The 6,017-nt window shown below is 38.8% G+C and overlaps 1 pseudogene; it reads right to left on the bottom strand.

The window, feature by feature from the left end:
* Window positions 1–295: 295 nt before the first annotated feature.
* Window positions 296–1,390, bottom strand: LOC149201270 (AAA-ATPase At5g57480 pseudogene; annotated as a pseudogene).
* Between the last annotated feature and the right edge of the window lie 4,627 nt (window positions 1,391–6,017).

Raw genomic sequence — 6,017 nt, 5'->3', positions numbered from 1 at the left:
CTGTAATAAACAAAATAAGCAGAAATACCCAGAGATCTTGGATACATAAGATTTAGGAGTACTTGACTGTTTGACTGATAAATAATAAACAAAACACTTCCAAAATCATGACCTTGAGCCAAATATTTTGAAATATAAAACATTAAATTTCATTGCATGAAACAAGGACCTGTATATAAGTGGCCACAGCAAATAGCATTCTGGAGTCTGGACTACAAAATTGTGATTATAGCAAGGCTGTAGAGCCCTTCTAAAGTTGGTTGCCATGTAAAAATCCAGTGAGAGTTGAAGGCATTCACTCAGCTTTCTGCATCTTTGAGTCATCAGTCCCCTCTTGTTCTCCAGATTGATCATTTTTCTTTCCTTGGTTTTCTGCATCTTTATCCTTCCCAATTACATTCTCTTTCTGTTGATTCCTTTGACATTGGCATCTATCAGTAGACGTCAAATAATCCTCATGGAGTTGAGTCTTCTTAGGAGTCTCTAGAGCTCTCTTTTCTTGCTCCTCATCCTTAACTGGGTTTGGGTTTGGGTTTTCTTCCCTTGCCCAAGATGCAGGAGGCTTGTCCTTTGCAGCCTTGAATGTTTCACGCAACTCTTCCAATGCCCAGGTGGCATTCAAACGGTATTTCACGAGGATTTCTCTAACATCTGCAGGCGTCATCTGGGCATGTTCAGTAACCTGCTCCAGTTCTAGAAACAATTGTTGTTTCTTGATCCCTAGATAGTTTTTCACCAAAATTTTCAAGGCAGGCAATGTGCAGAATGACATGAAAATGTGCATGTCCATCCTTCCTGATCTCAACAGTGCAGGATAAAGATTCTCTACATGATTGGTAGTGAAAACAAAGATTCTCTCACTACCACAACATGACCAAAGCCCATCTATGAAATTAAGCAAGCCAGATAGGGTAACTGAATTGTTGTTCTCATCAGGCCGCTGCATTGGAGATCCTGCCATAACAGAGTCCGCTCTGGTGGCTGGTTTTTTTTTCACGGCTTGAGAGATTCAATGAGTAATCAATATCCTCAATAACAATAATAGACTTGTTGGTGGTCTTTATCAGCAGTTTCCTCAGCTCTCCATTTGTATGGACATTAGTGAGCTCCAGATCATAGACATCATAGCCCAAATGATTGGCCATAGCTGCAATCATGCTAGATTTGCCTGTTCCTGGAGGCCCATAAAGCAAATAGCGTCTCTTCCAGGCTCTTCCTGTATTCTGATAGAACTCTTTGCCTTTGGCAAAGGCCTCAAGATCTTCTATGATTTCTGCTTTCCTAGCAGGATCTAGAGCCAAAGTATCGAATGTGCTCGGATGTTTGAAGGGCACTGATTCCCATGGCTGAGTCCTTGAATCCATACCTCCTCCTTTAGAATTTGTGTACAGCAAGCACTATTGATTCTTTCTTCTGATCTCCAAGTCATGCTCCAATATATGCTCGAGATACGAATTTAGGATCCGCTCCTTGTCGTTCTTGTGTATACACAGAACGAATCCTCTCTTCTCTTCTGGGAGATGCCTCCATGAAAATGATTGATTCTACCTTTGGGTTACATGATGCTCCCACCATATGCTACATGATGCTCCCACCATATGCTCACTCCTTTGTATTTGTCAACAATCTTATCATTGTTGGCAAGGCTGAATGTGAAAGAGCTCGAGTTTTTAGCTCTACTGAGATTAACTCTTCATGCCGAAATGGATGGAGAGTTGCTCAGATGAAGTTGCACAACACTGTAAAGATCGTTGGTATTCTGGTGAGCTGCAAGCGCCGAGTCGAGCCTGGGAGTGAGTGAGTTGCAGGGGCCGAGTCGAGTTGGTTAGGGGAGCAACCCGTGGTTTGCAAAATTTCTAATTGGGACGCGCATTAACTCTCCACGGCGTGGATTCTGTCAAACTAGCTCTGATTTGATCAAATGAGGAATTTAATGCGGAATGGTGGCAGAGGGTGGCGGAGGGCGGAGGAATTGCCGACGGACGAAGCTGGACGTTTTTCCGGGCGGCGACGGAAATCGGGCAATTCCTCCGCCTAATTAGACTACTCCTGAGCAGGAGAGTACGATGATCACATCAGTTTAGTTGAAAAACATGGCATTGTTATATGCTTTAAGTTGGAATTTCGTGGATCTCTGGGATACTAAGATTGTGCAGAGTTTACAACTCAAATTTATAATTTCAATAAACCTCTATCAGATTCTAGACAAATTAAACAGAGAAATACACAGATTTTTTTTTTTAATAAACAAATAGATTAAAATTCCTAGATAGGAGTAAAAAATACGTTAATTACATCTAATTAAAATGTATACGAGCAAAAATTATGTACATTCAAGCTGTAAAGTGGAGCATCAGTCATAATAAATGATTTGAGGAGATGAGCAAGAAAAAGTGTAGTCAATAAAAGAATATGATTCGTTGTAGATGAGTAGAATAGGGTTATAATCCATCACATGGATTTCCTGGAATTAGCAAGAAAACATTAATTAGTAATAATAATTTTTTACTCAATTTGTTTAAGTTCATTTTATGGAAATTAGCTAGAAATAAAGAGATTTTTGTTTCTTCATTTCCACAAAATGATGTGATTTATCAACCTTTTTTATCATGTTTTTTTTTTTTCATTTTCCTTATAATCCATTAATATTATTAATATTTTAAGGTAAATGAATAAGTGTGTGATGTTTAATATTTTCTTTAAAATATTAATGGTATCAAATGATTCTAAAAATATGAGAAAACACATAGTGAAAAAAACAAAGCATGATTGCCTACTATGAACAGAAAAGACCATGATCAATGATAACACTTTCGTGGAAATGGAAAACAGACCATGATCACTGATAACACTTTCATGGAAATGGAAAACAAAAATGCATATCATTTCTGGCTCTCGCTTATTTCCAAGAAATGAACCAAAATAAACAACAACAAAAAAAATTTAATGTACTCCTCGTCATATTTTCTTGCCCATCTCCACCAAAGCGATGTGATTGACCAGGAATTATAATCCATGCTTGACTAAGCTCTTTCTTGCTGGAATCATTTAATACGCCACTCATTCTCCACTATAACGACACTCTTGACTGTATAAAGAGATGTGATCATGGTACTTTGATGCTCATTTCCAGGAGCATTGCTCTCCAGCTCATGTCCAATGAATCATATCCCTCGAATCATTGAATACGACTTTATCACTTTAAAGGTGTTGTTTCTATTCATACAATCCGATTGACTCGCAATTCAAGCCTTATATTTAATGTCTAATTCCATACCCTAGATAAGTAGCCATATCTAGAACAACAGTTTAAAGCACTTTAACCTTTTTCTATAAACAATAGATAAGACAAAGAGAATGAGAGGACGTACTTGTACTTTCGCTTTCCTCTTGTCTCCTTTGTATTGGTCTTGTCGCTCCTTCCCGTACTTAACACGCTTGAGAAGTACATGTAAACATCAACAGAAGACAAAGAACCAATCAAAGAAAAAGATCTATTGATTACAAGTTAATGCAATCAGATACATTCACACATATAAGCATCATAGATCAAGATAAGCATATGGAAAAAGGTGTAAATACTTTATTGAATAGAAGGAAGAATTTCAACTATGAAGCCTGATTCGAAGTCACTCCTCCAGCTTTGGTTCCATCCACATCACATCATAAGAATGACATTCTGGCAACATAGCAACACTTACAATAGTCTCAATTCTAAAACTAACATTATCTCCTTACAATTCATCAAAGTCCAACCCTTGATCACTTAGATGAGTGCTCAATTTATAGGAAGATGGAGGAGGTTTCATCATCAATGAGGGTATTGAATGGCCTTCCAAACTTAGAATTAGTTCCATGGAGGAAGGGAGGATAGGATAGGAGGTATCTTAACTCATTCCTCATCCATTTTAAATCTCATAGGAGATGATAAGTGTGGGAATATTCTAGAAGGCTCTAGAAGATAATAATATTCCCCAAAGCCTATGTGAATTTTGCTCAAACTTTCCCATCGTAGGTCAAAGAGGACCTAAGTGCTCTGCAGAGCACCCTGGCATGGACTTAACTACTCTACAGTGCACCCTTGCATGGGCCTACCTGCACTGGTCCCTCTAGAGGTCATTTCAGGATGTCTTCAGGCCATGAAACTGTCTGGGAAGGAGGCATTCAAAAGGTTGACTTGTTTAGGGCACGTAGCAACTGAAATTAAGGTTTAATGAGTCGTAAAACACTGATCTAGATGATGGGAGTGATGTGCCCAAATGGATCTATAACAGCTGCCCCCTAAAGCATGAAGTCGAAAAATGTTAATGTCGAGTGAAATGCTTTATGATGTGATGAGGAGGTTCCGAAGTGGTTGGTGACTTGCATCGATTACAATACATAATATCATGATATTTTTATTTTTTCTCATGAATTACTGAGGGAAGGCATACCCATGCTTAGCATATAAACTTTCATTATAAGTACATAGACAATCATCTACATATATAGACCCATGATCAGAATGACCATCAATGTAAAGCCATTATACGAATGATTTGGTACATTTCCTGAAATCGCAGCCCGGATGGATGAAACTAGATCCAGGGTCTTCTATCTCGTTCAATCGTTCGCTCAAGTACGAGTCTAACCATGTGAATATGTGATCTGAAGTCGAACATGGGAAGACACCGTTTGATTACCAGCCAATGATGTAAGTCGTTAACAGACGCGAGAGAAATCATCAACAATGATAACGATCGTCAAGGTACTACAGTACATTCTGCATGGTGTGAATGGATGTTTTGATGTCGAACACCATACAAAGTCTTTCGGTCGAAGGCCAGTGATGTCAACCTATCGTCGGAAGTGAGAAACTTTCCATTGATGTATGCAAGCCTCAAGGTACTGGAAGGGTGTTTCTAAGTCAACTTCTTGGATAATGTGTTGATGTCGACAAGAAGCGACTCGTCACAGGAGGGCCTTGATGTATCCCACATCAACGACACAAAACAAGTGTAATGATTTTGGAGATGGAATTTGACTAACGACACAAGGTTCAGGAATGGCGGTCATGAAAATGAAGGTTTATGGTATTGCAAAGGATGAATTTTGACTGAATGACTTCTCTTGAACATGTCGACGACACTGAAATGAATTGGTAGCATTGACCCAAAACAAAGTGATGGATGGTATGATAGACCAATGGTATGATAACCATCAAGCTGATAACCCAAACCAAATAGTCATGGTGATGAAGTGAATGTGTCATGTTCAAGAGCGACCTGCTACCAAAAGTGGTTTACCCATTTTCCATTTTCCCCGGTCATTGCTGACCAACACCTCTTTATTTTTATCAAGCTTGAGGAGGATAACATATGCTTGTTGTATAATTGCACCATTCAAGTGAATCCATCACTATGTGATGTTTTAATGAGCCTAGTGAAGTGAAACTCGGTCTTGTCTTGATGGACAAGTTTGTCGCTATTTAATGTTTTAACGAGTCTAACGACAATGATAACTCGGTCCTTTTCATGTTTAGAGAGTTTGAAAAGGGACAAAAAGAAAACTCCACAAGTTCTTTTTCGTATATTTGTCTCTCAAGTCTAAAAAAGCGTAAAACAATACAAGAGAGAACCTATTGACCATGTTCAATCAACATATTCCTTTTTCGTAAATAATCTATCTCAGTTCGGAAAAGGGTTAAACTTATACTGAGTAGATGTCATTTCCAATCCGTTAACGAGCTGAAAAGGACAAGCACTCGACAATCTTTTCATATTTCGAGAGTCTGAAAAGAGCTTAAAGAGGACTCCACTTTGAGGAACGAGTGGTGTCTAGGATAGCAACTAGTTCCGGTGATGTTGGAACTTCTCAAAACATGTTGATTTCTGTGAAGAGGCTAGCTAATAAGACCACTCATTGCAACTGTTCCTCAAAAAGGGTAAAACAACCAAGTGAAAGTGTATGATCGGCCAAGCAGATAGTGACGATGGAAGGAGAAAAACCAAGGCTCATCTGATGGAAGAGGCTGATAG

Source organism: Pinus tabuliformis, chromosome 2_1 (genome assembly GCF_031772625.1).
Source record: "Pinus tabuliformis cultivar Carrire ecotype Pingquan chromosome 2_1, CPIR1, whole genome shotgun sequence".
NCBI lineage: Eukaryota > Viridiplantae > Streptophyta > Pinopsida > Pinales > Pinaceae > Pinus > Pinus tabuliformis.
The sequence above is the reverse complement of the archived record's forward strand: the minus strand, read 5'-3'. Positions and strand labels throughout refer to the sequence as shown.